Source organism: Mycteria americana, chromosome 1 (assembly GCF_035582795.1).
Source record: "Mycteria americana isolate JAX WOST 10 ecotype Jacksonville Zoo and Gardens chromosome 1, USCA_MyAme_1.0, whole genome shotgun sequence".
Taxonomy (NCBI): Eukaryota; Metazoa; Chordata; class Aves; order Ciconiiformes; family Ciconiidae; genus Mycteria; species Mycteria americana.
The window spans coordinates 67,530,305-67,557,827 of record NC_134365.1 but is presented as its reverse complement, the minus strand read 5'-3'; the positions used below and the strand labels follow the sequence as shown (position 1 = coordinate 67,557,827).

Below are 27,523 nucleotides of genomic sequence, written 5' to 3'. Positions count from 1 at the left end.
TTACCATATGCGGAACATACACAATGATTCTTTGTCCTATTGTTAATTTTCTAGCTTCTTGAATTAAAAGAACAGTTGCAGCTACAGCATGTAAGCATCCTGGCCATCCCTTACTCACATTGTCCAATTGTTTGGAGAAATATCCCACAGCTCTCCTCCATGCTCCTAGTCGTTGAGTCAACACACCCAGGGCAAGATGTTGTCATTCATGTACGAATAGCTCGAAAGGTTTGGACAAATCGGGCAGTCCCAATGCAGGTGCTGACATCAAAGCCCTTTTTAAATTTTTAAAAGGTACTTGGCATTCAGGGGTCCATAGTAGGTGGTTCTCTTTGAACCCTTCAAAGCTTCATAAAGGGGTTTTACCAATAGTCCATAGTTGAGAATCCACAGTCTGCAGCACCCAACCATCCCCAGAAACGCCCTCAGTTCTCACACAGTTCTTGGTTCTAGAGTTTGGCAGATTGCTTCTTTCCTATCAGCTCCCAGTCTCCACTGTCCTTGTGAAATTTCAAAACCTAAATATATCACAGTCTCTTTTCCTATCTGTGCTTTATTCTTTGATACCCGATATCCTCCTTGTCCTAAGAAATTCAACAAGCTTATAGTCATCTGTAGACATTCTCCCCAAGTCTCTGCAGCCAACAGAATGTCATCTACTTATTGCAGTATTGTTCCCTCGGGGTTTTCCTTTTTCCATAATTCCAGCTTCTTTGCCAGATGGTTCCCAAATATTGTAGGACTATTCTTAAACCCTTGAGGAAGCACCGTCCAGGTAAGCTGTGTTTTTTATCCAGTGGTGGGACTTTCCCAATCGAAGGCGAATATCACCTGTCTTTGTCTAGAGGTATGCAGAAGAAAGCATCCTTGAGATCGAGTACAGTAAACCACTTATCATTTTCCTTCAAGGATGTATGGGTTAGCTACTACTGGGTAAATATCTTGAACAATCTGGTTCACGGCTCTTAAGCCCTGAACTAATCTATATTCCTTACCATCCTGCTTTTTCACTGGTAATATCGGAGTGTTATATTCCGATTCACACTCTATCAACAATCCATAATTCAAACATTTCGTTATTAATTCTTCAAACCCCTTTCTAGCTTCCCACTTAATAGGATATTGTTTTTGTCTTACCGGTTTAGTTCCAGATTTTAGAACAACTTTTACTGGTTCCGCCAATTTAGACTGACCTGGGATTCCACTAGCCCATACCAAGGGTGCTACTGCATCTTTCACTTCTGCAGGAATTTCTTCCTTCGATCTCGGTGTGTTCTGTAACACAAAAATTCTCACTTCCACAGCTTTTGATTCGGGTATTAGTAGCTGTACCTCTCCATTTTTAAAGGTTATCTGTGCATCTAATTTGCTCAATAAATTCCTTCCCATCAAGGGTATCAGGCATTCAGGCATATAAAAAATTGAGTCACCCATTGTTTCCCTAACTTAAATTTTAAAGGTTGCAAAAAGGGCCTTTTTTCCTGCTTCCCTGTAGCACCAACAATGCTTACAGTTTCATGACTAAAGCTTCCCTTACAAGTATTAAGTACATAATAAGCGGTTCCTGTATCAACTAAGAATTCTACCTCATCGTTCCCCAGCCTCAGTGTAACCAGGGGTTCAGCTGGGGTTGATTCCCCCTCAGGATTCATCATTCAATGTCATTAGTTTGATGGCTTGTAGGGCTGGGTCCAGGTTCCCAGCTTGAGGACATTCCCTTTTCCAATGTCCCCTTTCTTTGCAGATTGCACACTGATCTTCTGCAAGACGGGGATGCACAAAAGGAGGTGGTTTTCCCACTCCCCCATTTCTTTCCCTTCCTCGATAACCCTTTCCCGTGCCTCCCCTTCCTCTATGAGCTCCTCCAGAAGCCCCTGTTAAAGCAGCAATCAACCTTCCCTCCCTCTGATTTTCTCTTCGAGCCTGCTGCCTTTCCATTTCCTTTTCCCTGTTAAAAAACCGCCCACGCCACCTCTAACATTTTTCCCAAATCCCTTGAGTCTGCCCTTCTAATTTTTGAAGTTTCTTTCTGATATCTGGGGCCTATTGTCCCATAAAGATAGAAGCCAATTGAAAAGCCAGAAGAGGCCGTTCAGGGTCTAAATTAGTATATTCCCTGTCAGTGACCTTTAACAGCTCCATGAAGGCGGATGGAGATTCATTTGGTTCTTGTTTAATCTCATATAATTTAGACCAATTAATCGCTTTTGGCATAGTGTGCCTTATGCCAAACAGTATCTGCCTCTGACACCTTGTTAAAAGCCCCTGGGGTCCCAGCTGATTGGGATCCCACTCTGGGTCTGTGGCAGGAAAATTTTGATCTATTGTTCCCTGCAAATCCCCATTAGCATGTGCCCCTTCTACCTGTTTCCGAGCAGTATTTAATACCATCTTCTTTTCAGTGCCATCCAACAATGTATCTAATATTCCCCGTAAATCATTCCAATCAGGACCTTGAGTCCTGATTATAGATTCAAACACCTTAGCCACCCTTTCTGGGTCTTCCCTATAAATACCCGCTGTTTCCCTCCAGGCTCTTAAGTCCGTTATAGAAAACGGCACTTTCACCATTACCAGTCCGTTATTTCCAACTGCCTGGTGGAGAGGAGCTTGAAAAACTTCCCCAACTTCCCCTTGTCATCCCCGTGTCCTCCCCGCAATAGGACTAAATCTCTCTGTTCCTCTGAACCATTCCCCTACAACCCCAGTTTCGTCATTTTGCCTATAACCCCCTCCCCCCACGCTGCTTGCATCATCTCCTTCATCGGATTTTCTCCAAGCCTTTGGCAAGGAGCTACCATAAATTCCAAATCATCATCATCATCTTGTCCACACTTTAAACACTATTTCCTAATGCTACAGCAGAGCAACATCATTTTAAACTCTTATTCCTTCCCTGTTTTTCCAAAGTCAATACCATAGAGTCTTGCAGGATCATCCCACACTGTTTTTGCCACTCTGGATGATTTCTCAAAGTGAAAAAATAAATCTGCATAAGGTACCTCATCCCATTTACCCTCCCACCTGCAAAATAACATCAATTGTAATATAGTGTTATATCTTACTGTTCCATTCTTTGGCCATTTTTCCTGATCTTCAAGAATATATGTTGGCCACCAATTATTACAATACTCTATAAGCTGTTTTTAAGTGAGAGGGTCCCCCCCCACTTTTCCCTAATGTTTCAATATACAACCTAGGGGTGATCTTTTCAAAGTCCCCCCTTCCGCTGAACGCTTATTACCCTTTATAAAATAGTACAAAAAGCAAATACAAAAACACAAAGACAATGACTTAACACAAACCACAAAAATACAACTTAACAAAACATTGGGGACTCAAACCCCTTATGCCCTTTAACAAAACAGTGGGGACTTGAACCCCTTATACCCTTTTTTTCTCTGGGACTCTAACCCACCTCTTCCTCCGCAGGTTTTAATTGATTGCTAAATCCAATTCCAGATTCCAAACCTGGGTGTCCTACAGACTTTTGTCTGATAGGATCAATTCCTTCCCTTATGTATCTTTACAGCTCACCCTGCGGGGCTTTCGCTGTGTCTTATGGGCAGGCAACCACCCGTTTAAAGAAAATTAAAGAAAGGAATGCCTTTACCTTCCCACGGGTCTTGCTCTTCGGTCCAGGGATCAGAGGGTCTTCCTGAGAATCCGTTGGTGCCAGCTGGAGGTCCTGCAATCCCATGGATCCATTGAGATTCAGAAGCAGTGTCCCATCTGGGTTGCCAAAACTGTCACCGAAATCAGGAATGAACCTCTTAACACCAAGGTAGCATTAAGAAGCAGGCATGCTCTTTACTGCAGTGCTGGATGCACGGGGGATCCTTTCGCCTAACTTATGAATGCCTGCTTAATGCTACATTGGTGTTAAGAGGTTCATTCCTGATTTCGGTGACACTTGTAGCCCAGTAAATATGGTGACTCCTTCACAAGTTACAGGTGACAGGCTTTGTAACACAAACATGGCAGGTCTCAGGACTTGACATGCTTTGTCTTGCCCAGAGCTTTCTGTTAGTTTTTTCTAATATGTAACAGCATTTTTCTAGTGACCAGTTGGCTATTGCCCAATTTGTTTTATTTTTGCTTAGCTTTGTATAATTGTGCAGTATAACTATAGTTTTTAAACAGATGGTAGTAATAAGTGTTTATTCTGAGTGGAATGAACTATTTATGACTCTAGCCCAAAGATGCAGTGTGTAGGGGCGTATGTGCGTGGGATAACAGAGGCCTTGAAGGTGTGCACAGGATGGTGCTAAAACTACTCACCAGTGGCCAGTTACTGATAGTTAAGGGAATGAAAACTTGGGAGCTGTGCAAAACTAGTTTTAGGGGTGACGGAGGAAAAGGAAAGAGTATCCATCAAGTGTAAAATGGGAAATTCAGTTGTAATATAGAGATACATACCCAGGAAAGAAGAGAAAGTTGCATGTTAGAAAATGTATAAAATAGTGCCAAGCAGACTTGTATTGGGTTTGCGTGGCAAGGTTTTGGTAGTGGGGGTGGGCTACAGGGGTGGCTTCTGTGAGAAGCTGCTAGAAGCTTCCCCCATGTTTGACAGAGCCAGTGCCACCTGGCTCCAAGACAGACCCACCACTGGCCAAGGCTGAGCCCATCAGCAACAGTGGTAGTGCCCCTGGGATAACAGAGTTAAGAAGGGGGGAAAAAACTGCTGCAAACAGCAGCTGGAAGAGAGAGGAGTGAGAACATGTGAGAGAAACAACTACGTGGACACCAAGGTCAGTGAAGAAGGAGGAGGAGGAGGCGATCCAGGGGCCAGAGCAGAGATTCCCCTGCAGCCCGTGGTGAAGCCCATGGTGAGGCAGGCTGTCCCCCTGCAGCCCATGGAGGTTAACGGTGGAGCAGACATCCACCTGCAGCCCGTGGAGGACCCCATACCAGAGCAGGGGGATGCACCCAAAGGAGGCTGTGACCCCCTGGGAAGCTCACACTGGAGCAGGCTCCTGGCAGGACCTGTGACCCCGTGGAGAGAGGAGCCCACGCTGGAGCAGGTTTGCTGGCAGGGCTTGTGACCCCATGGGGGACCCACGCTGGAGCAGTCTGTTCCTGAAGGACTACACTGTGTAGAAGGGACCCACGCTGGAGCAGTTCATGAAGAACTGCAGCCTGTGGGAAGGACTCAGGTTGGAGAAGTTTGTGGAGGACTGTGTCCCATGGGAGGGACCCCGCGTTGGAGCAGGGGAAGAGTGTGAGGAGGAAGGAGTGGCAGAGACAATGTGTGATGAACTGACCGCAACCCTCATTCCCAGTCTCCCTACACTGCTGGGGGGAGGAGGTAGAGAAAATTGGAAGTGAAGCGGAGCCTGGGAAGAAGGGAAGGGTGGGGGGAAGATGTTTTAAGATTTAGTTTTTATTTTTCATTATCCTACTCTGATTTGATTGGTAATTAATTTTCCCAAGTCAAGTTTTGCCCCTGATGGTAATTGCTGAGTGATCTCCCTGTCCTTACCTCAACCCAGGAGCCTTTCATTATATGTTCTCTCCCCTGTGCAGCTGAGGAAGGGGAGTGATAGAGCAGCTTTGGTGGGCACCTGGAGTCCAGCCAGGGTCAACCCACCCCAAGATTGTAGGATGAGGAGGAAGAAACCGTCAACACATTCAGCATCAGACTGTTGTCCCAAAAATCAGGGTTCATCTACCCGGTGTGCAAAATGCCAATATACACACAGAGCAGAGGTATTTTATTGCATATTTGCGCAGATATGGGTGTCTGTCTCAAGACAGCGCACCAAGCTTTCAAATGAACAGTTATTTATACGCAAAGCATTAACCTATTCAACTTCCTAATACATATGCAGTGTTATTCCATTAAATGATTGGTTAAAATCTTTGCCTGGCATGTAAATTAGTATGCATGCTTAGTTGTTCTTCTTCAACTTCATCATTTGAGTCAGTGGTATAATTGGGGTAGGTAGTCCGTGAGTTGGTGGTCATGATCTCCCCTTGCCGGAATTACCTTTCCCCTAGTTTCCTACCTTTTTGGCAGATCTCAGCAGTTCTTCATGGTTTACTAACTAGGCTAGTAATAAATCAATTAAACTTCTGCTTTTGACAGCCACATCCTGCTTATCAGACAAAGGCACACTGTCTACCTTCCTATGTAGATAGGGCAGGGCTCTACAATGGATTTCTATAGCAGCATCAACATTATGTGAATTGTATACTTACATTTGATTATTACAACAAGACCTCTTGTCCACCACCGACATCATATTCTTCCAATGAAAGAAGGGCCTGGAAGGCTGACAATTTGCCATAACCCTTTCGCAGGCTGAAGCCAGCAACCTTAGGAACCAGATGGGCAGTGAAAGGGAGAGCATAACACCAAAGGAAAAGGCTAAATGCTAGGAAGCTTTTGTGTAACAATTTTAATTTTAGTGACAATTTTAATTATATTTTAGTGAGACTTCTTCCATACTAAATAGAAAATTTGGACTATGCATATGAATATCATTGTAATTTGGCTACACTCATAATAACCATTTGCTGTAGATTAAGTGTTAATCATACTGACAATAAATTCTTGACTTTGCATACAAGATACATTTTCTTTTGCCCATTCTAGCTTACCTGGCCTGCAATAGTTCTAGTCAGAAGAACGAAACATCTGATTGAGATAAAATGGGAAGAAGATGGAGAGCTTGACTTTGCTGTGACTGTTAGGCACCTGAGAAATTTCTGAATGGTGGATTTTCTAATAATGGTTCACTTTGAAATGCAATCTGTCATTCAAACAAAAAAGACCTGGGGTTGATTGCTTTGTCTGACCTATTTTGTGAGGGAGTTTCTATTCTTTCAGGGGCACTCCTTGTAATAATTTTTCCATAACAAAGTTAGTGCAGAATATGCAGTTATTTTTCTCAAATAGCCACATCTAATCAATTTATTCAGCATGCTACCACAGAGAAGCTGAATATTTTTTTTCCTATTCAAAAGTACTTACCCTTCTACTCCTTTTTGCTAAGCCTCACATTCTAGGATAATCTAGTCATTTTACAATCACTTTGTAAATCAGCATAGCAAAGCAATATTATCACCCATCTACTTGAACAGAATGAAGTCTCCATTTTCCTTTTTTCCTTAATCTGACAGAGTCTAAGACCATATTTCCCGAGCTTACACCACCAGCTCCGGAAAAGGGAGAAGATATTAGTCTCTCCATACACTGTTTCTGTCCAAGAATTTGGTTGTTTTCTCAGTTTCTGCCCACTTGAAAGGGTTTTGTGCATATCTGTGTGGGTGGATAGGTTGTTCGCTGCGGCGCTGTCTCCAGTGCTTTTTAATCGGAGGGATCCCAGCAGGAAATGTTGTAGTAGACTTAGGTGTGCACAGGCATAATGCGACAGAGTTTTAAGGGAGTGATATTTAACAAAGGAAGGACAGTGTAGCTTCTTTGCTATCAAGCTAGTACTAACAAGATTACATTTCCGTTACACTGGAAAATAGGAAAAAAAAGGACCATTACCTATTGCATGACCTTGCAACTTTCTCCATGAACCACTTTTCCCGCTGGGTCCATGCTGTTCCTTGTTAAACACTGTAACAAGTTTCCGTAGATAGTTTTCATTAATGCTGTTACAGAGTGAGAAGGCAGGCTCAACACCTAAAGGAACTCCTAGCAGAAGTTACAAGGTCCTCAGTATGGCAATAGCCTTTTTTTTCTGTTTTCCAATGTATTGAGGCAGAACTACAGAGAAAAAATTTAATGAGATTTCTAAAAATTAGGCAGGGTTGGACCCCCCTATCCTCAAGGAAGGAAATGCTGCTTTCCTGTACGTGTGCAGGCTGCATTCTCTGCTTGTGTCTCATCCTGACAAGCTCCTTGCACCTCTCCTCCAATGCCACAGCAATCTCACCTGGTGTTAGAGGGCTATGAACAACCAGGACTCTCCAATGTTTTGGTCGGTTGCATGCACAGATGACTCAGTAGATCCTCCTGCAAGCTCACATGGAGCATCTTGAGTCCCACCTCTTCACCTCTGTCAGCACGTGTCTCTCAGCAGTTAGCCTCTGAATTAGACTTGCAGAGAATTTGGCACCTCTAGCTGGCCCAGCACACAGCACCGGGCTGTGCTGCCCTCCTGCCTTGCTTCTCGTGCATTTCGGTGTGTCCCTCCCTTCTGGCCTTCCTGGCCCTGATGCCGCATGGAGCTTTAGCCGCTGCCAGAAACACCCTGGCCAGTGGAAAGTGAGGTGGAGATAACTCTCTGTCAAATTCACTATGGACTCATGGTTCTTGCCACCTCTGAATTTTCCAGTTCTGAAAAAGCTAGGGAAGATGTGCCTGATAGCTAGAAACAGCAAGTAAGAGATCTTGGGAGACACAACCCACAAGACTATACAGGCTGGTTGTGGAAAACGGGCCTTGAGGGAAGTGCTAATAAACTATTTTACCCAAGATGATCACAGGAAATTATGCTGTCCTTGTGTCAGAATAGATAAATTTGAAAATACATTCTCTATTTGCTATGTTGTGGGTGGGTTTTGTGCTTGTTTCGGTTTTGTTTTTTATTTTCCTGAATAACACTCCTCTCTCAGCTTCTGGCAACCTGATTGCCAGACCTTTACTACCTAGCTACAAAGTGAACTGCAAATGGCTGCCAATCCAAATGTTCCTTCTCCTTCCCTGCCCTCTGAACATACTTATCTGGCCTTTATTATTTAAGTCTATCAAACAGAACTGTTAAGGCCAAGCAAAACTAAACCCTCCAAAAACCTGTTTGCCTGGCCTTTATAGTCACTTTCTTCCAGACATCCTCCAGCCTGGTCATCCAGCCTTTTCCTTCAGAAATAATAAACAAGAATGAGCTTCGCTGATGAAAATTCAACAAACTTGTTTTTAAAAGTTTGGTTGTTTGTTTTTTCCTAACAAGAAATTTGTGCGTTGTTGCCTGCTGCTGCATTTCTGTGGTGCACTGAAGCAATACAGATTGTTTGTCTTTAAAGCTGGAGAAAAGATATGGGTAGCTGGAAAGTAGAAGGAAGTTCAAGGGGAAGACTGATCAATGACAGCTCCAGAAGTCGGTGAGCCCACACAATTTTTTTCAGTCAGAAACTTGACAATAATTGAATGGAATCAACTCATGACATGATGTAGGCTCATATCATCCTAAAGAAAAAAGCTAACCACATGTCATGGGAAAACCCAGGTACAAGCCCAGGCACAGATGGTTACAGAAGTTTATGAAGTAGTATTTGGGTCCGTAATCACAGCTTTCCAGAGATGTGCTTCCTTACCTGTCTTCCATATAGGAAGGCCCCTCAGACTTCAGGCAGCAAAAAGAGACTCAGCCATTTTATATGACAGTCCCTTGGCCTCTGTAGGGATCTGAGCGACAAAAACATGCTCGTACTATGTCCATCTGTCACACTCCTGTATGGTGAATGCATCCGTCCTTGGAGAAGGGATACCTTGAGATGCTTCTCAAGTGTGCTGCTTGTCTGTGAGGCTCTTATGCTACAGCTGTATCTGGAGCAGCCTCACTTCTCAGGGTAGGAGCATGTCTCCTGCTTGGCCTCAAAACAGCTGCCAATGTCTTCTGCCTTCTTGTGCACATAGGTCAAAGCATTTGCAGTAGACTGCGCTAATGCAGCTCTCCATAGAACCTTTTATATATTCCCACTGTAAGATGCAGTGAGAAGCTGCACTTTTAGGGAATTTCCGGTGACTCCTTTCTGAACTGAGTCTTCTTACCAGAGAGGAGAGAGATCCAGGATCTCCTCTTGGGACCACCTGGTCACAGTGGATAATAGGCTGGATGAGCCTGGCATGTGTCTTCCTGGGGATTATCGCCTCTTTCAGAAAGTGCTTAAAGCATATGGGGGGTGGAGGTACTCGATCTTGTCATTTGGTAATCTGAGTAGAAAGGAAGATTTTGGGAATGATCAAAAAGCTGTTGAGGACTAATGTCCAAAGCTGTTTATGGTGGCAGCAGGAAAATACACTACTACTACCTCCTTTCTCTAGAGACAGAAACTGTTTTACTGGCTTCCAGTGAAGACTTCCTTGGATTTCCTGTGGAGAATAGCAAGCAGGGTCTGAACATGTTTCTCTACAGGAGAGGAGACATCAGTATATATTTACTCCAGACTGTTCAAGGCAAGGAAGAGGCATGATCTATCTGAAACAGGTAACCTAGGCCAGTGTAACTCTGGAGAACCAACCAGGCAACACAGCAGAGTTGAAAATGCAGATGGTCAAACATCTGACAGAAATTGATGGTGCTGTCTCTTTTTCAAAATTAGATATAAATTGCTGAACTTGCTGTTACTACTTATCTAAAGGCATGAACCTGTATAAATCCATAGATTTTACTCTTGAAACATATCACAGCTTTTCTGTGTTTTGAAAGTTCAGCCTTGAGAAAGGAAATTCTATTCATCTGCCTTTTATTCAGTGGTTATGTTGCTGTAAGAACATGTAATGCATCTTTGGGATAGATTCTTCATTTGGTCTAGAGAACATGACTGTACACCTGCCAGTAATTTTGCTAATTAGTTAAGTGAGGTAGTAAAGGACTGTGAGAATACTGCCTCTATATATACATTTTAGCATATATGCCAAGCATTCTGGCAATGTATGACATTTGGTTAACAGGGTGCAAAATAGATAGATGGGTAAACACAGTTTAGCACAGAATAACTGGCTAGTTAATCTATGTTAAAATTGTTGGGCTGCTTCTCCTTTATATCTGGTCTAAGTGCTCTTTGCATGAGAAAAATGTCCTGCTCCTGATTTGTACTATTTTGATGGCAGTGCCTGCCTGCCTAATTATCGTCAATGATAATATGTATCCAGGAAAACACTGGAATTTTATTAGTTTGTTCCCATGAGATTCAAGTGAATCATAGCTTTGCTGTGTGACCTTGCCTCCCCACCTTGTTTTTCTTTCATCAAGGCAGGATGGTTTACACTGTGCTTTGAGATAACTCGTTTAAGGATTAATTGAGTTAGTTGGCCTGTAATGAGCTGCTTATATTCCGGCAAAAGAAGAGCTATTCACTTACTAGAAATCACAGCCAAGCCCATGGCTATCTCTAGCATTACAGGAGACATGAGCTCAGTAAAACAGGCCACCTCTGACACAGAGCAGTCCCACCAAACACTCAGAGCCCTGTCTTTCCCCAGCAGATCATCAAATCTTACGTGCATCTTTTGCATGTGACTAAGAGCCACATGTACACTCAGAGAGTGAAAAAATGAAACTCGTTTGGGGAAATTAGTTCAAACGGTGCCCACATGTTTGGGATCTCCAAGGTCCTGGGTAGCAGCCGCACAGGCTTAAGGTCCAAATTCCCAGTGAGACACACAAATCACGACAGTCAAATTCAGAGTCTTATTTGACAGAAAATAAAATACAGGAATATGAATGTACAAGCATACACAGTTTGCTACAGGGCTCCTTAAAAATCGTTGCTGGTAAAACAGGATTTCTACTATGAACAAAGCAGCATATCTTTAGTCAGTTCTTTGTCAATTTAGCAACTCTCAATTCCACCGAATAGGGGCTACATCCTCAGGAATTCCTCTGACAAAGGGTCCCCCAGAACCTGGGAGGTTATCCAATTCCAATCTGAAGAAACTTACAGCAAAGGACAAGTGACTAAAGACTGAAGTCTCTGAGTGTTAGGAAGACAGAAAGAAAGTGAGAGAGAATGAGAGTGAGCCAGCTTCACTTTCTCATATGAGTAAAGTGAAGAGAATTTATACCTGTCCTTAAGTTTGTGGTGAGTGGAGTCAGGGGCACACCTGCACTGCTTTCACCCTTCTTTTCTTCTGCTTCTCTGTCTCTCTGTCTGTCTCTCTGTTGCTCTGTGAAGACCCCATATTTATGTGAGAAACTTACATTGATTCTTATGGAGTCTTTTCAGACTTACATGTGTTAACAGAAAGGGGCTCTTCACTTGAAAGCAGTGTTTGGGGCAGCACCGGCAGGGAATCAGGGTTGCTGGGAATCCTGGGCTGAGTCAGAGACTGGTAGATGGCTGCTTCTCCTGGGAACAAAAGGAAGACACCAGAGAGCCATTACCTTAGAAAGGCCATCCAGGGTAGGGACATCAGCAGCTAACAGCTCTTCCTAGCTTGCTCCAGGCACTTGTCCCCGAAGGAGACTGTGGGGAGACTGCCTGGAAGGGGAACTGCACCATGATGCATCCCCAGCCCACATCCATCACAGGCGCTGGGATCCCTGAGCTGCCACAGCAGAGGGTCACAGAATCGTATAGCTTGGAAAAGACCTTTAAGATCATTGAGTCCAACTGTAAACCTAACACTGCCAAGACCACCACTACACTATGTCCATAAGCACCTCATCCAAACGTCTTTTAAATACTTTCAGGCATGGTGACTCAACCACTTCCCTGGGCAGCCTGTTCCAATGCTTGATAACCCTTTCAGTGAAGTAAAATTTCCTCATATCCAGCCTAAACCTCCCCTGGCGCAACTTGAGGCCATTTCCTCTTGTCCTATCACTTGTTACCTGGGAGCAGAGACCGACCCCCACCTCTCTACAACCTCCTTTCAGGTAGCTGGAGAGAGAGATAAGGTCTCCCTCAGGCTCCTTTTCTCCAGGCTAAACAGTCCCAGCTCCCTCAGCCGCTCCTCATCAGACTTGTGCTCCAGACCCTTCACCAGCTTCGTTGCCCTTCTCTGGACACGCTCCAGCACCTCAATGTCCCTCTTGTAGTGGGGGGCCCAAAACTGAACACAGGATTCGAGGTGCGGCCTCACCAGTGCCGAGTACAGGGGCACGATCACTTCCCTAGTCCTGCTGGCCACACTATTTTTGATACAAGCCAGGATGCCATTGGCTTTCTTGGCCACCTGGGCACACTGGGTCCAATTGATTCAGAAGCACTTGAGCTTGACTGTCCATCCAGCCCATTTACTTTTCTTTTGTTGCCAACAGCTCCTGGCCACTCGCCCTCAGGCATGGCTGGGCAACCCTTCCTGCTTAACCCTTGCTGCTTTGGATGTGACCTTCTGCGAGTCAGTGGATTGCCCGGGAGCAAGCTGGAGCTCTGCATTACATAGCAACTGCTTTCATCCAGGGTTTTTGTGGGAGTGTTCATTTCCCCTCCAATAAGGTGCCTCTCCAGAATAGTGTTGTCAGGATTTTCATAATTTCTCAGTTCTGTATTTATTGATAAACATTTATCACCTGATGTGCGTAGCCCAAGTATAGTATTAACCTGGTGTATTTAGATTCACTTTTTATTCTGCATTACCTGGCTTGGCCCTAGTGAGATGCCTGTACTACTGTGAAGGGGCAGAAAGACGCACACAGCCAGTAAGATCTACAGCAATATATACGTGTGAAAAGTATTCTCACAGTTTTTCACTCGTGTAAGTAATAAGCAAAACTGCTGGCAGTTGTGAAGTCATGTTCCCTACACTACCAAATGAAGAACCTAGCCCAAAGATGCACTGTATATTCTCACAGCAAAATAAATCTAAAATAAAAGACGATGATGAGCCGTTAGATTGGCTCAGCCCTATCATGCGACTTTACCTTCTGGCTGTGGTTTCACAAGCAAATGAGCTGACCGGATAGGAGTAGGTGTCACTCCTCCAGTCCTCACCCCGCCTCCTATCTATGTGGTGCCAACCTCACCCTTGCACTGCTGCTCTAGTTTCAGTGGGAGCTGATGAAAATAGCTAACTAACTTATATTTGGCATGTTATTTTTTTGGTGTAAATACTCCCCTCTATATTAAACCAATTTCCTAGAGTGGATTTTAAAGTGGAAACTACAATGTGCATGGGGAAAATCAATATACAGGGCTCCTGATGGTATGGAGCTGAGACACAGCTGAGACACAGCTGAAACGCACATCAAGGAGACAGGGCTAACTGCAAAAGAAATGTGCCCCACAAGAAAGACATTTTCCGACAGTGTCTAGAAAATTAGAGTAATGATGATGTTCAAAGGAGAGAGCATGGAATCTATGCTGCTGCTTAGAAATTAATAGATTTCGAGAATGAGGGCACTTTCCTGGGAAAAATATTGTGGAAGTGGTAGAAGTGAGACTCTCTGGATTTGTTTTTGACTCAACAGGAGTCAGGTTTAGATTCAACTGGGCTGCTGAGCCAGCAGGTCTGCAGAAGCAGATGTTTCCAGCTGTTTACAAACAGCTGTGAGAAGAAGCTTTTTAGCTTGGACATCCAAGGTCCATCATGCTTTAGACGGGGACCACATCAGTTAGGTGTGTACTCATGAGGCTGTATTCCAGTGGGCCACAGATGGTAAAAAACACCTTCTACTGCTTCACCTATGGCCAGGAAGAAGGTTACAGGCAAAAGCCAGTCTATACTGGAAATTTTATAGTATAAATCCAGTATAGCTATAGAGATATTTACTGATTGAGTAACCAATGATAAAGGATCGTGTGAATTGTATGGTTTATGTTGATATTAGATACAAGTGTTTACGGTGACTCTAAACAGTCATTAATTTAACATGAAACTCCTGTATTGCTTAGTGCCTGGGGCAAGAGTTGTATAACTTTATCTAAGCTCATGTTTGGAGGACAGAGGAGTCACTATGGATTCCAGGAAGTCCCTTTCAGACTGTGATTAACATATGTTCATGTGACTCCAGAGCAAGGCATCTCTTATGCAAACTTCTTGCGTGGCAAGAGACATAAACCACCCTGCCACATCCTCCCCACACACCTCCACTTGCTCATCTACTCAGAACTTTGTGCCTAAAGCATTTATAACTGCTGTAATTTGCTCAAGTTATGTGGTTAAAGTAGGTGCTTTGTGGTTAAGTTTGCCTCTGACAAACATCATAAGATTAGTCCAATGATATAAAAGAACCATCATAAATGCGCTATATGACATAATGTATGTGCACATAAGAGATCATTTTAAAACCCTACAGAAGTGCAGGAAATTTGCAGTACCCCTTACACAAAAGCAGGAAGCCATTTGTACTGGCCATAAAACGTTCTGTATTGCAGGCAGGCTTTAATCCAATAATCCTGAAAATCCTCCAAACAAGTACTAAATAGCTATGCTCACAAAAAAATGAAAATACTCTGATGCCCCAAGGCTTGATTAGTCAGGTAAGCCACAGCCTTAATGAGCCAAAGGAGAATAAAAATTCATCTTCAGTACTACAAGAACCATGGTCATCACCATGACATTTGCATCACTTATGCAGGGTTCCTGCAGACTACAGCAAGGGGAAATAACGATTTACTTGTCTTTGTCGATATCATTAACCAACTTGATTGAAACTCTCTCCTAGAAAAGGATAGCATAGAGGTTCATGCACTTCCATATCTGACAGAATACATGATTTCCAGAGGAGGCACTTTCAGTGTGGTAAAATCCAATCATACTTCACAGAAGAATTAGTTTAACTGATTTGTAAATAATAGTTTATAAAACACACTTTCATGGTACTAGATAATCCCCAAGTCGATGGGAATGCAGAGAAATCAAATCAAACCATTACAAAAACCTGAAGGAAAATGGTAACTGCAACATTTAAATTACCACAGATCCCAAAGGCTGAGCCTCCACAAATGTTTCAGCCAAGCTTAGCCTATTTGAATCAATAACTAAGTGGCAAAGGTACCCTTCAGAGCTGGGGTACTGCAGGCAACGTCAGACTCTTCTCGAGAGAGACCAATTTACAAATAAACTAGGCTGCAAGCTGACCCACGTCAGACAGCATGCTGGTTAGCATTTAGGTAAAAATCAAGTATGTTAAAGAGGGTTTGTACGCAGCAAAGGGGCAGAGCTATAAGTTACCTCTGAATCTAGGCCTGCACAGGTGAGGCATTACCAGCCTAGCTTTGGGACAAAGTATTTCCATCAGACTATAGTGTGACTGGGACTCTTCTATGTGAAAATTATGGAAACCCAAAAGACAAGCTGAACAAATGGTGACTGGGACTGTTGTAGCTGATAGTCAGTGGCTTGGGTTTGCTCTTGTTTTGTCAGAAAACTTTCTGTAAGCTTTTAAGTTCTCTGAAATGTTGTGCATGACACACATGTTCTTCAGGGAGGTAAGCCAAGAAAATTGTAGGCCTACTTTTAGGGCATTTGATAAGCTTCAACTCTTAAGACACTACATGATCCCAGGTTGATAGGTCCACAAATACTGAATATGCCTTAGCAAGTTTTATGACAGTATATTAGCCTACACTGAAAGCATTCTTACTAAAAAGATACAGAAGAACTGGAAAGCATAACAGACAAAACACATCAGAAGCAAAGAGCTTCCCTACAGTGAGTCCAGTTTGACAACAGAATAGACAAATACAACCAGCAATTTAACACATATATGTTATGTTAGTGATTGATAACATACAAAAAAGAATGCAACTTGAAATCCTAACCTGCAAATGAACCTAAACTTTTATTTGGATTATGCAGACTTCACGTCATAAATACTCTGGTTGTTCTGAATGAAGTGAGAGTGGAAATGTGCTTGGGCAAGTGGGAACATGAGAACAAACAGTAGAACAAGGACTAAAATAATGGCATGTATTGTTACCTAAGGTCGGCAGTTCACCTAGATCACAGCGCAACCTATGCATGGTTTCATTCAATAACCAGATAACAAGAAAATGAAACCATAAGATAAGATGACGGGAAGATAAAGGAACTGGCCTAGAGCCAGAAGATAACCAGATAGAGAAAACAAAAGCAGAGCATTGACTCAACAGTGTTGACTAAGACTCACGTGGAGTGAAAATAGATGTGGAGGCAAAAGATCGCAGTAACTGTTGACTCTTAAAGGCTATATAAGGCCTATCCAAAAGCAGTTTGTTCTCAGCAATGAAGAGGATGTTAGGACATGTAGAGAGGATTCAGTACTGGCATGTCTTGTCCCACATGTCATGCACAAGTTGTCCTGGCCAGATTACTTGGACACACATATACTGATACTTCTGTTGGTGAAAATATGAGTAAACAGAGTCAGCTGATTTACAAAGTTTAATAAAAATCACTTTCCCTATCTGTACGGTCTTGTAGTGAGTTTTGATTCATTAACTGCCGCATTAGTTGGCAGAGAATCCAAGGTGGGAAAGCAAGAGGAAATCTTTCCACCATTGCCTCTTTGTTGTGAAAGGAAGTGGTTGGATCCATTCATTGGAAAAGAAAAAAGGTAGGAACCACACACAGCCACTGATAACTTAGGAGAAAAAAACCCAATTTCTATATAGTGTTTGGGTCTCTTGATGCAGAGATTTGTAATAGAAACATTAAGGTTGGTAAATACACATATGTGTCTGAAAGGACCAGCAGAAACAGTAACAGAAGGGTTAAAAGAATGGTGAGTGTTGGTGGCATAGAGATCAGCTTGTGACCAAGATCCCAGCACATCAGTGAGCATACTGGAAAAATTAAGGACAGAACTGAAAATGTGAAGAGAGAATGGCAGGAAGATAAAGAACAGGGTTTGATCCATAAAATAACCAGAGAGGAAGACACAAAGAGCAGAAAATCAGCAAAGTTAGTTCAGAAAGGTTGGATAGGATGAAAAACCAAAAGAGTACAATCACTGTCATCTCCAGAAGTACCTTGAAGAATGAAAGGCACATTCAAAAACCAGTTCATTTTCCCCAGTCAGGAGAGATATGGTGACCACTCTCCTGCTGGTATCCCTCATCCTCCTTGTCATACGCAAGTAATCTTGGCCAGACTACAGACTCTCGTAGTGGTCTGGCCGAGATGACTTGAATATGACAGGTACTCTTAGTGTTTGTGAGTTTGATGGTATAAGAGCATGAATGTGAGTGAAATCAGTATTGTTTAAAATAAAAAGCACCTTCCCTTTCTCATTTTGCTACATTAGCAGCAACATAGACTGAAGGGTGGCTTATTGGATAAGAAAAATTATAGCTCTGGGCAGACCAGGTGTAGGTGTTGGCTGATAATAAATAGGTTTAGAAATAAAGAAAATAGAAGTTATGTGGTGGAGCACCCATCTGTTATCCTGAAGATAATTCAAGAGCAGGGGCCTAGTCATTGGACCGATAAAATGAGACCAGACAGTGCAGCCCTACCTGACACTGAGGAAAGTTTTGATAGATATCATACTTTATACATAATAAGTGAAAAGAAGCAAATAGCATCTGCTTTATGCTATCCAAAAGGGTATCCCCTCTCAGAGGAAAAGAGCATGTACTTACTCGCAGAGATGGAATAGTCAAATAGGAAATACAGCAACGTAATAGTTACACTCTGCAGGTACCAAACCAGGGAATACAAGATGCAGTTATAGACCTGCAGGTACATTTAACTGCTATTGCACAGAAGATAACTGAGTTGCAAGAGTATCAAAAGCAGGTGGCAAGTCGGCAAGTTTTTTAAAAAATTGACCATAGAAACCAAGATGATGGCACTACAACAGATAAAGCGCAATGAATTTTTGCTAAATGAATTATATTTTGTGTCTGAGTAAAGCAAAACATAAGCTATAAGGAGGCTGATATCTTACATCAGTTTCACCCAAACCAAATGAGTCATTAGTCAGGTGCTGGCCTTTCTGTAGGGAAGGGCAGTTTCTCGTGATAAATGGTTCTTCTCTTTCTTTTCTCTCTTCAGGGATTACCTTCTTTTATGTTAGTGTGTTACCATGTATGCATTAACTCCTTTTTGCTACCTCACCATGTGAATAGTCTTCTCTCTCAAGACAGTGCCATCCTACTTTCATGCTAGTTTCATATCAAAGTTTTCACATCAATAGCAGTTTCTTTTAAAAAGCTCATGACTAGTTTGTATCAGGAGGCATTGGTTCTTTTTGGTTCCCAACAAGAAAGGCACAAACATGCTCAAGAAAAATAGATATTTTATTAATGTCCCAGAAAAGGTGATAGCAAGTTATAAAATCTTACGTGCCTTCTGCTGCTGGGAACCCTGAGATGGCACAGCATCGGATGGACCTCTAGTGATGGCACGGCATGCTGTGCAGATCCCATCCGTGGTGACGTTGGCCAGCTCTGTGCTCACCTGCACTCTCACAGAGCTTTGCTCACAATACAGATTCATCAGCCCCGACAGCAATCAGGTTTGGGATGTGGACTTAGCTTTCAAAAGTCCCTTAGCAATACACCCTAATATCCTTATCACATTAATAAACCTACAGTTCCTAGGATGAATATATCCAATTGGTGATCAAAGACACACAGAATTTCAAGTGGACAGAACAATATACTACACATGTGCTTATGATTAAGCACATTGATTAATTACACGATGATTAAATACACATCTGTTAGGGTTGAGCAACGGTCACATGGTATTCATGATGCAGGGGCAAACACCTGGATTAGATGTTATGTGGACCACTAACTCCTCTCACAACAGTCTTACAGGCTGCCCACTACAAATGACATATGTAGAAATCCTATACATCAGCAAAAGATTCTCTGCAACTGTAACCGTAACCTTAAAAAGTTTATGGGGCACATGGGAGACTGGAGAGGGCATCTATCACAAGCCTATGCTAAGGCATAGGCCTATGCAGGCAAAGGTAAGGCTTTAGCAGAGTTGGAGCTACAGGAGATACAAAGCAAGAAACGTGAACAAGAACTAGCAGGGTGTTAGAACCGATGAAACAGCAAATTCAAAGTCAATTCAAGTAAAGCCCAGTTAGTGCAGATGGACGTCAGATGATTGGAAATACAATTGTTACATCAGGAATGTCAAACAGTAAAAACAAAACAAAACCAAAACTAAAAACTTTGCTTGAAATGCCAGCCCCTGTAGGGGATTGCTAGGAATGATATTGGGAGAACTGCACCACCAATTTGCACCTGCATACTTTTAAATATACAGAAAAAGCACACATGCTAACACAGTTGCTAAAGAAGGAAACAGAGTGGGAATGGGGTCCAAGGCAGGAAGAGGCTGTAAGACAATTAAAATTGGCAACTTTTCAAGCTGCAAGGCTAAAAACGCCAGATTGAACACATCCTTCTTAGCTACCATGCCAACAGCACAGGCAACAGTCTTGCCATGAAAAACATCGTTTTTTTCAAAGGCGGTCCCAGCTACAAATCCAAAAAAACAATCAGGACTGAATCAGATGATACAGTCCATGTTTGGAAATGTTTGGACAAAACAAATATTCCAGGTTTATATGGTCAGAGATCCTAAAATCCCCTTTAAGGCATAGCTTATCAGGATCATTGGCAGGAAATAGAGTTTCTTAGACTTGTATTGCCTGAATAGCAAATACTCCTGAAACCTCACCTCTCGGCCCATTGTTGCATCCATATTACAACAGGCTTCGAGTGGAAGTAATCAGAGGCAACACAAACATCAGAGGTATATTTGCCCTTAATAAGATAAAACTGAAATATGTAGCACTGTAGAATGGCAGCGATTGATTCTGCACACCTGATTCTGAGGCAATGGTGCCCGCACCATTTGTAGTTATTATTGTATTGGTGTTATAACCATTAGCCTGATTAGTGGTGTGTGGTCTTTGTTGTTGTTGTTGGAGGCTTAGGAGCACATCTAAAGATGGTTCCAGTTCTGATATCAGTTACACGCATCCTCAACAGATTCTACACGTGGTCAAGTTACATGTCCCTTATGTAATGTTTGAATCCCAGGTTTCTGGTCTTCTTCAGTATTGGGCTGCAACACGTACCATTTGTGTGGACTGAAGAAATACACTTTACTAGCACAAACAATTTACTGGTTGCATAGCTAAAATCTTAACAGCAAAGCATTGTTATCAGTCTGGTGACAATGGTACCAACATTAATAGTCCATTTCATGCAATTATTACAGAAAAAGCCACATTAATTAGCAGTTAAAACAGTTATACAGAAAATTCCTAGTACCTGCCCCTGTTCTCTGGTATTAGACTCGCCCTTCCACTGCCCCTCTGGCCCCAAAGGTTGACTGTGACAACTCTTACTTGAAAAGGAGAGTTATGGTGATTCGTTGGTGTCCCTTGTTCTTCACTGGGAGGAATTTGGTGTTGATGGTGCGGACTTCTTCCTCACTCTCAGGTCTGTGGTTTGATTTATTTTTATATATTTTGTAACATACACCACATCTTCCTCTTTCTTTATTGCTTCACAATTCCTATTATAAGAAAATTCACTGTCTGTGGTTTAGTTTATATTATGTTGGATACTTGCTCTTTGTTCTCTTTGTTATCCTGAAAACCAGTTTTATCCAGCTCCCAAGGCTGCATTCCTTTAGTGACTAGTAATTGACCACCGGTGATTTGTTTATAACCCTGGGGCCTCTGGTATCATCTGGTGCCTGTACTTTCAAGGCCTCTGCTATCATCCTGCACTTGTACTCCTCCACACTTCTAGGTCAAAGACAGTTCCCTCTACACAGAATAATGGCCTATTTTCACTAACTATAGTTACAGAAATACATCAAAACTCCTATAACAGTATAGCACACAATTGCACAAAGCTAACTAAAGTTAAAACAAGTTAGGTAATGTTATAGGTAATCATTGTTAGGCAACTGCTGTTACACCTAAACAAGCTAAAGCAAAGCCCCAGGCAGGCCAAGACAAGCCCAGACAAAGCAACTGTTGACAAATGCCAGCCTTGAAGCAGTACAAAACTAAATCACAGCCCCTGGCCTCTCTACCAGCAATGGCAACATGACTTTACCTGGGCTACAAGGCTACACCATCAAGATATAGTTTCCTGACAGCATTTCCATTTGTGGCTCCGTGAGTTTTACATCTATCAAGATACAATTCCTTGGTAGCATAGCTCATGTCTTCTCTGATGTAGCTTAACACACTTTAACATATAGTATCTTGATAGTGTTATCTGGGTGTAGAGTCCTAATAGTCTCAGCACATTCCAATATGTTCCTCTTCTAGGGCTAATGACTAGATACTTTCCTGTTCTAGCAACCTTCAAAATTAACTTTATACATTAATGGTAAAATAATACATGCATACAACACTTTTTTCAGCTGCTTGTCCTTAATATCTATGTAATTATGGCATATTACTGGTAATAGTTTAGATCTGATTCTCTTCAGGTTATGATACCATGCCCTTAGCAATGAAGGACCAAAACATGAATGCCCAACCACTGTAAAAGAATACCCTATGGGTAGAAGGCTTTGAAGCATGAATGCGTAATTTCAGCATGAGCAAAATTTGGTTCACTGTTGGAAGTTCAATGTTAAGTGGAAGATGGTGCATTGGATGTGCAGCCCTGAACATCCATGAGGACAAACTTGTGGGCAGGTAATCCCAGCAGGCAGGCCTGCAAGTGATTTTTAGAGATCATGAGGTGATAAAAGGATGGATGGTTTGAAATTCAGATTATTGTGTGCAGGGAATACAATTCTGGATATTTGCTTCAGCCAAAAGGTGGTGGAAGTCAGGAGATGGGAAGATTATTTCAAATAAGGATCCATGTAAAGAGATTGATAAATGGATGAGTCAGTCTGGGAACCATTTGCGGATCAGACTTGTGAAAGCTCATCAGAGGAACAGGAATAGGAAACTGAATGAAAGAATGGTGGATATGCCTGTTAGAGAAATTGCCAGCCTGAGGCATGTGATACAATCAGTAACAGCAAATATCAGTGCCCAACAGAAACATAAAGATCAAGGAAACAGGAAAGGGAAAAGAAGACAGATAAATAAATAAGCATATAATATATTACACGACAACTGGAAACATACCCCACATGTGCAACTCCACAAGCCACTGACTCAGCTGGAGGCCTTTGCTTCAAGGGTTTAGTGACCATGACTAGCCTCCAAGGTCTGAGGATGAAGCAAAAGTTGCAAGTGCTGAATGACATTCAGTCATCCTGACTGCACAAGTGGTGCATGAAAACCAAACCGTTACAGAGGCATCATGGAAGACAGTGAATAAGAGCAGGAAGGACTGAAATTACCAGTTATCCCTGATCTTGACAGTTTTAAGAAGCTCCAGTTGATTGGCACCTGGGATTTAGTTCTTCCAAACCCTTTTTTGGAATGAAGGTGCTGCTCATTATGCCCTTAACTTCTCTAGAAACTCCTTCAGACAGAGATATTTGAACCTGGATAACTGAGATACATCAGGAATGGTCAGAGATACAAGAGAAAATAAAGTAGAAGATTGAAAGAGTAGGAATGATAGAAGTGAAGGTGCCCCCTTGAATATGTATATATGCAGAGGTTGAGGACACAGTTTTGTATTTGAACTTGTTGACAGAACACAATTTGTAGGATAAAGGTGAAGGTCCATCTGTGACTATAAATAGGATGGGTCCTCTGTCATATCAAATCAATGAAATGCCATAATGAAAAATGAGTACGTGCATCACAGTTCAAATGTATGGACTACTAAGAATATTCTGCTGTTTTATATCCCTTATGTAGCAATGTTATTCATTGCAAGGCGAGGATTCAGAATATTGTTGAGGAGTCAAGGACATGGCTTGGCATGCATGATCCGGTCTCAGTTCACAAAGCGAACATCCTGCCCCTGCTGATAATCATCAGCTCACAGTGACCCCAGCTTCTAATTACTGCAACATTGAATTGTTTGATGTGTAACCATGTGAGCGTGATGATACACAATCTGCTGTCAAAAAGAAAAGAGTATATAAGTGGAGGCAGGGACATGCCTGAGCTGAGCCTCAACTGGATGCCTGCCCCGACTGTCTGCTTTTCCCCTGGGCAGCAGGGCAGGGCTGGCAGCTGTGGCCATCCCCATGGCATCGGGCACCGCCAGGACATCAGCCCATGGATGTGGGTCAGGGTCAGACCCAGTGAGGGGAACCAGGCTCAGACACAGCCCCAGGATGGCCTGGCAGGGCACCAGGGACGGGCCAAGGCTGGGCCAAGATGTCAACCTGTGGGTTGGCGCAGCTCAGTGGGGCCCATGGCCGGGCAGGGCAGGGCTGTGGGGAGCTGAAGACCAGCACCGCCGCGGTGTCACTGGGGCAGGGATTGACAGCCTTGGGAGGGGGCTGACATGGGGTCTTGGGCCATGGGCAGGGTGGGGGGAGCCCTGGAGGAGCTGGGCAGGGACACCCAGGGCTGCTGGTGCCCTCAGGTCCATGACATGGATCTAGGTAATGAGAAAAAATAGATCCAGTTTGACAGCATCTCCATCATGACAGAAACTGTTTCTTTTAGTGAAAATAGATTTTTCCAACTATTACTGGTAATGATCATGGAAATAATGAGTGCATCTGACTCCACTACTCTGAGAATTACAGGAAGTAATTCTCATTACAAAGGGTCAGTAATACTGTTTGTGCTTCAAGATGCTGGAAACAACACTGTTACTGATGGAGGTTTTTAATTGGAAGAAAATGAACTCTGTGTGGACTAAAAATGATAATAACCTGACCTGGAAAGTTCATTCAGACTCAATCGTGTTAAAAATCAATATAACATAGAGCAATTATAATGGAATCTGGACATCTAGATGAGCTGAAACACACAAAGAAAACATGCCATGGACTGAGATTCAAAAGAGTGTGAGACCCCAGGACAGAGTGGAAATTGAAACCAGGACGTGTTTAGTCCATGGTACCTCCATTTTTGAACACCACCATCAATAAGCACTTGCAGTCCTAGTGCCAACCCATTTTCTCTTTCCCTGAGCCCACCTTTTCACTGCCCCTACACATACCTGCTTGTCTCTGCCCAGATTCCTCCCAAAATAAACAACATTCCCCATATTACTTCTTCCCCATTGGCCTTAATTATGCTACCTCTGCTTCTCAACCTGGTGTTTCCAACGCTGGTGTTACCTAGACAATTTTGGCCCGATGCAGTACAACTGATATAATTGATGGATTGTATCAGCCTTCAAGTAGAGCAGGCTTGCATCCTGACACTACCTTCCGACACTTAATTCACGGTGGTTATATTTCATTTATGTTATATGCTTTCTAAAAGGAATTATTTCACTTTATCCTTGACTCCCTTACTTTTTCAGAGTGCTTTCCTGTCCGTAGTTCAGCCACGGCACACACCAAGGCTCATTACACCCAGTTCATGTTTGCATCATCCTGCTGGTCACACCTCATTATACGCAGCTTCTGTTTGCACAGTATACTCAGCTCTTGACCAAGGAGAGGCCATGCCTGACAATGGAGGAAGGGGGCCGGGATGCCACACAAACAGCACTAGGTTGGGAGGCATGCTCTGGTAGCTTGGAATCTGGAGTAGGCAAAGGTCAAGGATCCCCATAAGATTAAGCACTGAGTGGCAAAGAAACCATAAAGCCTTGGGCAACAAGAAAACCAATACGTGATAAGCACCCCAAGCCCATCTGCTGCAATAGACTCCTGATCGCTCTGCTGTAATGGGAAATTGTGAAGTGCGTGTGAGTGTGTGTGTATGTGTGCAAGGGTAATTAGAAACATAGCATGATATTGAGTTGTCTTAATAAAGAAACAAGTTTGAATCCCTCATTTGCATTACATCTGTTGGGCTCATGAAACCTGCTTGGCATGTTGAGGTGGCCTGGAGAAGGATATTCACCTCTGTACCAATTGATTTTCAGGTCACAGAATCATAGAATCATAGAATATCTGCAGTTGGAAGGGACCCATAAGGATCATCGAGTCCAACTCCCTGCTCCTCGCAGGACTGTCTAAAACTAAACCATATGACTAAGACACTCCTTGAACTCTGACAGGCTTGGTGCCGTGACCACTTCCCTGGGGAGCCTGTTCCAGTAACCAACCACCCTCTCAGTGAAGAACATTTTCCTAATGTCTAATCTGAACTTCTCCTGCTGCACGTTCATTCCATTTCCTTGTGTCCTATTGCTGGTCACCAGAGAGAGGAGATCAGCACCTCCCCTCTGCTGCCCCCCTTGAGGAAGTTGTAGACTGTGATGGTCACCCCTCAGCCTTCTCTTCTCCAAGCTGGACAAAAAAAGTGACCTCAGCTGCTCCTCATAAGTCTTGCCCTCGAGGCCTTTCACCATCTTGGTCACCCTCCTCTGGACACACTCTAATAGTTTGATGTCCTTCTTATATTGAGGCACCCAAAACTGCACACAGCACTCGAGGTGGGGCTGCACCAGTGCAGTCTAGAGTGGGACAATCACCTCCCTCGACCCGCTAGCTATGCTGTGCTGGATGCACCCCAGGACACGTTTGGCCCTTTTGGCTGCCAGGGCACACTGTTGACTCATATTCAACTTGCCATCAACCCAAACCCCCAGATCTCTTTCCACGGGGCTGGTCTCCAGCCTCTCATCCTGCAATTTCTACGTATAACCAGGATTACCCCATCCCAGGTGGAGAATCCAGCACTTGTTCTTGTTAAAGCTTGGGTTGGTGACTGCCCAAGCTCTCCAGTCTATCCAGATCTCTCTGTAAGGCCTCCCTACCCTCGAGGGAGTCCACAGCTCCTCCTAATTTAGTATCAGTGGCAAACTTACTTAATGTACATTCAACTCCTGCATCCACGTCATTTATAAAAACATTGAAGAGCTCTGGCCCTAAAACTGAGCCCTGGGGGACCCTACGGGTGAATGGCCGCCAGCCTGATGTAACCCCATTTATTATAACTCTTTGAGCCTGACCTGTCAGCCAATTGCTCACACAATGTATTATGGACTTGTCTAGCTGTATGCTGGACATTTTGTCCAGAAGCATACTACGAGATGGTGGGGCCTTCAATGCTGATTCTCTGTTGCTCAGTCTCTGAGTAGCCTTGTAATGCCTTTTTTTTTTTTTTTAGTTTCTGTGATCTGTGGCCCCTTGTACTTCCTTATATCCTTTAGATTAATTGCTAATCGTCCCTGGCAAACCACAATTTCTATAACCAGCTCAGAGATAATCAGAGATAATTCATCACTGTGCCCTTATCCTGCAGCTTTCTTAAGCACAGCATTGTTTCATTGCTTACCCTGTTGCCTTCCAGATGTTAAATCAGCAATCATCTAAATGTGCTAAACCGGCAAGTTGGTCTTTGTCTCACCACAGGAAATGCTAAATGTGTTTGTGTTGTACTGAGAGTTTGGTTACTGTCCTGTCGTGGCACATGGTCTCATTTCCCCTACTGTGGGTCTGTTGCCTCTGGCTATTCTTAGATTTCCTCTTACATGTGGGACCATAGAAATTTGTAAGAGAAATTTTGAGGTTGTTTTGAGGGGATGGGGTAAAATGGGGATGACGCATAGTTACCTAAGGTTGGTGGTTCACCTGGATCACAGCACAAGCTACGCATGGTTTCATTCAATAACCACATAGCAAGAAAATGAAGCCATGTGACTGGTATCCCCTGCTCCTGACAGCTGGTACAGGACTGGGGGATACCAGTGCCAGGACATGGTGACACCCGTTATGGAACAGCAAAGCGTGATGATATGTGAGATATTCTGGATGGCAAAACCCGTGATCCCCTGGTGGTCAGGGATGCCTCCTGTGACTGCTCACTCAACGCTTGCTCAGATTTTTTCTAACGCACAGCTCATGCTAAGGCCTGATGTATGCTGGGGGCAGCACCACTGGGTCAAAGCCAGAGCAACACCAGGTAGGCAGGACACACCGGACAGG

General features: G+C 43.3%; 1 long non-coding RNA gene across 1 annotated transcript; it reads right to left on the bottom strand.

Moving 5' to 3' along the window:
- Positions 1 to 3,628: 3,628 nt before the first annotated feature.
- On the bottom strand, positions 3,629 to 20,963 carry LOC142404713 (uncharacterized). Its single transcript, XR_012773939.1, has 3 exons — positions 20,928 to 20,963; positions 11,744 to 12,027; positions 3,629 to 3,746 (listed from the first exon to the last, which is right to left on the bottom strand). It is a non-coding gene; the product is annotated as an uncharacterized LOC142404713 (long non-coding RNA).
- Between the last annotated feature and the right edge of the window lie 6,560 nt (positions 20,964 to 27,523).